Consider the following 6,270-nt stretch of genomic DNA (forward strand, 5'->3'; position numbering starts at 1 on the left):
CCCTAGCGGCCCCACCCTGCGCTCCCGTCCCCCTCTCCAGGACACCGCCGCCTGCCCTCCTCCGACCGGCCCCCCACTGCACTCCCCCCACGCCCTGGGCGCTCCCTTCCACCTGCCCCGACCCCGCGCGGCTCCCATGTTGAAAAGCATATTTTTCAAATAAGAGATCCAAAGTGTTATCCTCCTTGGAATGGCTGATCACAGCAGGGTAAGCTTTATTTAGACAAAATATGCAGATAATTATGCAATGAGAATCTAAATGATCACAACAGCAGCCAACTTCCAATGCTAAATGTGATCATTGTTTTAAATTTCCTGCATGACACTTTGAAGTAATCATCCCTATTCTTGAAGACTTTTATAGGATTTCTTTTCTAGAATATGAAAAAAAGAACGTTTTGTGTGTGTGTGTGTGTGTATGTAGATAAATGTCTCCTGAACTCTGCCTGTCCCAGTGTTTCTACTCTTAGAGGATTTGGTTTTCCTTTGTGCCTGTACCTTTCTCCCTAATGCCTGAGTACCTGCTGGGGGGTGGGCTGGAGAGCAGGGAACGTGGCTATCTCCTGGGATCTATCCTTCAGGTCATTCCCTCCAGGATGTGGGCATTCACATGCAGGATGGGTTGGGCTGCCTTGAGAATTAATTGCCACTAGCCCACAGCTGTGCTGGGAGTGGAGCAGGAGAGCCTGGCAGTGGGGCAGAGCTGGCAAGCCTGTGGGGACTCCTTCCAAGAACGCAGGGACCATGAGGACTAGAGAAGCTCCACCTCTGGCCTAGAGAGAAATGTCCTAACCCCAGCCTTCCAAGAACTGCCCAAGGATTTCCCCGGACCTTCCATTCGTATTGTGGGGAGCAGCTGCAGACAACTCTCATCACCCTCCTGCAGGAAGCCAGGTCGGGTGCTGATATTGTGCCCAGCTGTGTGGACTGTAGGACCGGGGAACAACTGTACAATGGTTGTCTTGTCAAGAAGAGGGGGGTGCAGAGCTGGCTGGGGTTGCTGTGCATGGATTCTGAGGGGTACCATTAACAACACCCTCCTTTTCTACACCCAAATTGAAAAATCAGAGACAGACGAAGGAGTCAGGCAGCTACAGAACAAAATGTCAGTTTTATATGGAGAAAGCTGTGGAAGAATGTGGCCTGTTAGCCAAGTGCACGTCTTCAAATTTCACCTCCAAATTAAAAAGACTTACAAAGTCAGAATAAATGGGCACATGTACCCATTTCCTGGTGGGTCACTCTCTAAGAATCCTGGCATAGGGCCGAGCCCAGCAGGTGCTTTCCACAGGCCGCTGGTTTCCACAGCTAGAGAAAGGGCGAGATCTGCTGTAGCCAAGACCGTTGCACACCCATCAGTCAGACAACCCAGCGAGGAAGAAGTGTGGGGAACCCACAAGAGTGACTCTTCTGGAGGGTCTCCCTCTGGGAAAAGGGAGAAAAAGAAAGTTCCCTTCCCCAGGACTGCATCACTGACAAGCATGACTGTAGTCATTTGTCTGAATGGGGACATTAATCTTTGCTCATAGCCCTGAGTAAAAGCTAAAGGCTGTGGAGGTACAAAAGAAAGGCAGAGCAGCATCTCAGCTTCAGGAGATTGCAGCCCAGCTGGGGTGATACAACATTTGAGGCAGTTTAGGTAACAACTCCCGATGCACTAGTCAAAGAGATGGATGGCAGGAAGCTTATGCTCAGAGGAAGGGAGAGCAGCCCACAGGACTGTGGCGAAAGTGAGCATCCTGGAGCAGACTCTGCAAAGCAGACCTGGAGGGATGGAGGAGTTTGGAGAGGAGAGAGGGCATGTGAAGGGATCCAATGTGCATGTGCATGCATGTGTGCAGAGCTCTGGGAAGGGCTGGCCAGGCTGCACTGGAAGATGGCGGTAGTACAGGAAAGGGCTGGGGTGGATTTGAACTGCCTCCCTGGTGTGTGGTCAATGCACACACATGATGACTGACCGTCTGACCATGTCCTGTCTCTAGCTTTGCCTCTAGGCTGGAGCATATCCCATAACCTTGATCCTGTTATCTGCCAGTTCAGTGCTTCTAGTTTTATGGTAGCTTTTCTCTAGGACCTGTCTACAGCAAAGCAGTACTGATGCATGGTGGTTTTGACAGGAGGACCAGCAAGCCCAGTCGTGTCTGACTACTGTCAAGAGTGCTGGGGAAGCCCCACTGCTCAGGGGCCCATTGTGCTGACGGACAGGCTGATAGGGCAGGAGAGGTGGTTGTGTTGTCAGTCAATGGAAAAGATTCTGCTGAGATGGAGGTGGTATTGGAGAATTCCAGGCTGTCTAGATGGTGTCCAGATATCTGACGAAGGCTGGGACTTGGCGGGATTTTCTTGGGTTCAGCCCACATTTAAAGTTTGTGTATCTCTCTTACTACTTAAACTTTTTACAACCTTGTGTCGAGTGCTTGTCATGTGTGGAGAACTAGACAGAGATAGATCAACAAAGACTCATCTATATTTATGCTACTCTCTTTGATTCAGTGATTCCATCCAGACTTTTTACAACCTTGTGTCGAGTGCTTGTCATGTGTGGAGAACTAGACAGAGATAGATCAATAAAGACTCATCTATATTTATGCTACTCTCTTTGATTCAGTGATTCCATCCAATAAGTGTTTCATGAGATATAAACACTAATATAGAGGAAAGAATCAAAGAAAAAGAATGCAAGTTTTTGAACCAACCAAAATGCCAGGCAATGTGATAGTAACTTATGCATAGTAGCTTCATAACATATAGCCATTAAATTAATTTAAACCACAACTTATAATAAGTACCGGTTATTGCCAAGCATGAAGTGTTTAAAAATAACTTAGAAATGCTTATGCCATAATATTACATAAAAATTAGACAAAATTTTATGTCAAGTATGCTTATAAGTGTGACATTTCTCCAAAAATTCTTCCGTTAGGTTAAATGAAGACTTAGATGAAATACTTTAACAGTATGCTTATTTACTTCTCCTCATAGTTTTTATATCTATTCGAATTCCTTTAGTGAAGAAAAAATACTAAGTTAAATGAACTTCTGATTTAGAGGAAGGGCTACCAGAAATCAGGTAAAATTGTCAATTGTTCTAACTCATCTTCTGGTCTCAGGCCTTTTATTCAGGGATTGGGGCTAGATGAAGTTCAGGTCATTTTCCATTTACTTTACAGTGTGTGTATGTGTGTGTGTGCACATGCATGCGCACACACACACACACACACACCGAACTTTTTTTTTAACATTTATTTATTTTTGGCCATAAAACAAGTCTTAATACATTTAAAAAGAATAAGATGATAGAAAATATGTTTTCTGCCCACAGAAGGAAATTTAGAAAATTCACAAACGTGTAGTAATTAAACAACACTCTCCTAAAAAAAAACAATGGGTAAAAAGAAATATCACCAGGAAACTGGAGAGTACTTTGAGATAAAATCAAAGTGCAACATATAGGATGCTGCGCTCATGAAGTGCTTAGAGGAAAATTTATACTTGTAAACACCTGTATTAAAATGCTACATTCTTTTTAAGGTATTAATCTCTTCATAAATTTCCTCTTTCATATCCTGGATTTTTGTCTCATTTTAATTATGTTGTCTCTGAGTCTTCTTGTATCTCAGTGAGTTTCCTTAAGATTCTTGCTCAGAATTCCTTTTCAGTCACTTCAAGGGTTTCCTGCTCTGTAGGTTCTGGTATTTAAGAATTACTGTATTCTTGTGGTGGTGTCATAATTTCCTGGGTTTTCATTTTTTTAGTGTCTCTACATTGATGTCTGGTAGAGCCGTCACTTCTTCTATTACTCAGGAGTGGGTTTAGAGGAGAGAGATGTCCTCTTCTTTTTCCAGTCTCCCTGGTGACTCACCTTGTGTCACTGCAGTCGAGTGTCTGGCTCATCACCTGCATGGAAGTGGTGTTTTTGGAGTTCTCTCTTGCCTGCTTCTGGGTGGAGGGGGATGCCCTCGGCTGCTCTGAACTTTGTCTTACATGTAGGCTGACTGACAGCAGCAGGACTTTGTCACACCCAACATCACATGGATTCCTACAGCCTGGCTGGGCTCCAGGGTCCTGTACTTGGCAACTCTCCTCAGCATTTGGTATGAAATATAGCATGTAGATGGTATTGATGCTAGTGTTTTACAGGCTGAAATTGTTCTCTGAGAAAGGTCCAATGCTTAAGATTCTTTTAAAATGATGGCATTATGAACTAGAGCATTTTTCTACAGTGTATAAGAACTATTTCTCTGACCATCTTGCTTCTACAATCAATTTACTACATACACTCCACATTCAGAATCCTGCTAAAGCAATATGCCACCCCTGAAAACTTCTGGGCAGTGTTGACTTGTACTGACTTAAATCTGGACTAATTGCATATTTTGATGAGGTCCGAATTGGAGCTGCAGGTGAGTGACAGAGTGTATGTGATAGAAGTGTCTGTCTTTTCAGTGTGATAGTCTAGGATTTTTGAAGATGGAAGGTACCTCAAAGTTTGTGTTCCTTTTGTTTAAATAATCTGCAGTGTCAAGGAATGCAAAAAGAATGAGGAGAGTGTTTTGGTGATAATGATCATATGGCTGATCTGTGTTGCTGTATCTCCTCTCACATAAGCAGGACCTGCTCTTTCAGCCAACAAGCATTTATTAAGAATTTACTATGCTTTCAGCATAATTCTGTGCCCAGTACATACGGTGGAGATGAAGTCCATCTAAATCCTTACTTTCAATATATTTAATTTCTAGCAATCAGAGACAGACAATAAGTAATTATACAAGTAAATAAGCAATGGGAAGTGCAGGTGCTAGAAAATGACTGAGGCTGTTTAGACTGGTTGTTTTGTAAAGGTTGTTTCCTACAAGAAAGTGACATTTAACAGGAGACACACAAGAGAATGGATCAGTTACACAGACATAAGAGATTTCCAGCCAGATGGACTCCTTGCTGGAAATGCTACAGAGCAGGAATGCATACGAGTTGTTTAAGAATTGTGCCAGATGCAGACAGGGGAATCATGGTGTAGAGGTTGCAGCAGTGAATAAGGACAAGCTGGTGTTTTACAGACCAGGGTAAAAATTGGGGGTTTTATTCTGAGTGCAGTGTACCTCTGGAATGTTTTAAGCAGGAAAATAGCCAGATATGACTTTCATTTAAAGTATCTTTCTGGTTTCTCTGCAGAAAATGGGTTGTCAGGAGAACAAGGGTGGAGCAGGCAACAGATGGGATTCTTTTGTGATAGGTTACATGAAAAGTCATAAGAAACTGGATATGTTTTTAGGAGAGGCAATGGAATTCAGCAATAAATTGGATGGTATGTGTGGGAAAAAGAAAAGAAAAGGAATCCATGGTGACTTCCAGGCTTTGGTTTGAGCATCTGGATGGATGGAGTTGCCCTGATGCTGAGTTGAGCAGAAGCTGGGATGAGTTGGTGGTGGTGATGCAGTGAATCCCAAGTTCATCTGATTGTGTTGAGATTCCGATAAATGTGCAGGTAGAAAAGTCAGGCAGGCAGCTGCTGGTATGAGTCTGAACTTTAGCAGAGAGGTCAGGGTTAGAGACATAAAGAAGGTACAGTCAACAGAAGGCTTTTTTATTTTTAGGAAGGAAAGTATTGTATATGTTAAGCATATACCAATACTTGGGCACATATGGGAATAATCCAAAATACAGAAGAACATTGACAATGCAGGTGAAGGGTTTAAGTCTGAAAGAAGGGGTACGACACAGAGAGCACTGGAGGCACAGACCTTTGAAAGTGGCGAAACCTCTTCATCTATCTGTAACAGGAAAGTAAGCAGGTCTTTTCCTGTTGTCCAACACTAATGAGTAGTATCCAGGGCGAAGTTCAGACAATGGGGAGTCAAATGCCTTTCTCGGGGGGTCCAAACCTCTCTATATAAACAGTAGTGAGCACATACAAAGCAGACCACAGAGTCCTGCATGTTGGTACAGGCACAAACACTACTGTTATTTATGTACTTTTTATTTTTTCTCCCACAGAAGAACTTTCAAGCATCACTCATAGAGAACGGGGTGCCTCTGGGAAGAGGAGACGAGGTACTCGTCCCTGGTTGAAAGTCACTCATCTTCCTTCAGTGCCTGTTTAGGTGGAGGAAAGGAGAAACAGAAAGAGGTGCCAGAAAGGATAGCCCAGCAGGGAAACTTCTTCAACTCCCTCCAAAGGGTTTATAGCAAGTCACGTAGACACCGAGGAGGAGCGTGGGCAGGTAGAACCTTACCCGGGTGCCATTGCATTAGGGGCACACTAAGACAGAA

General features: G+C 43.7%; 1 long non-coding RNA gene across 1 annotated transcript in view; it reads left to right on the forward strand.

The window, feature by feature from the left end:
• The first annotated feature begins 476 nt into the window (after nucleotides 1-476).
• LOC103601953 overlaps nucleotides 477-6,270 on the forward strand; it is a 5,966-nt gene continuing 172 nt past the window's right edge. Inside the window, exons 1-2 of the long non-coding RNA XR_551490.1 lie at nucleotides 477-894; nucleotides 5,995-6,217. This is a non-coding gene — a long non-coding RNA (uncharacterized LOC103601953). The remainder of the gene's footprint in view (nucleotides 895-5,994; nucleotides 6,218-6,270) is intronic.

This window comes from Galeopterus variegatus, unplaced genomic scaffold (assembly GCF_000696425.1).
Source record: "Galeopterus variegatus unplaced genomic scaffold, G_variegatus-3.0.2 Scaffold3960, whole genome shotgun sequence".
NCBI classification, from domain to species: Eukaryota; Metazoa; Chordata; class Mammalia; order Dermoptera; family Cynocephalidae; genus Galeopterus; species Galeopterus variegatus.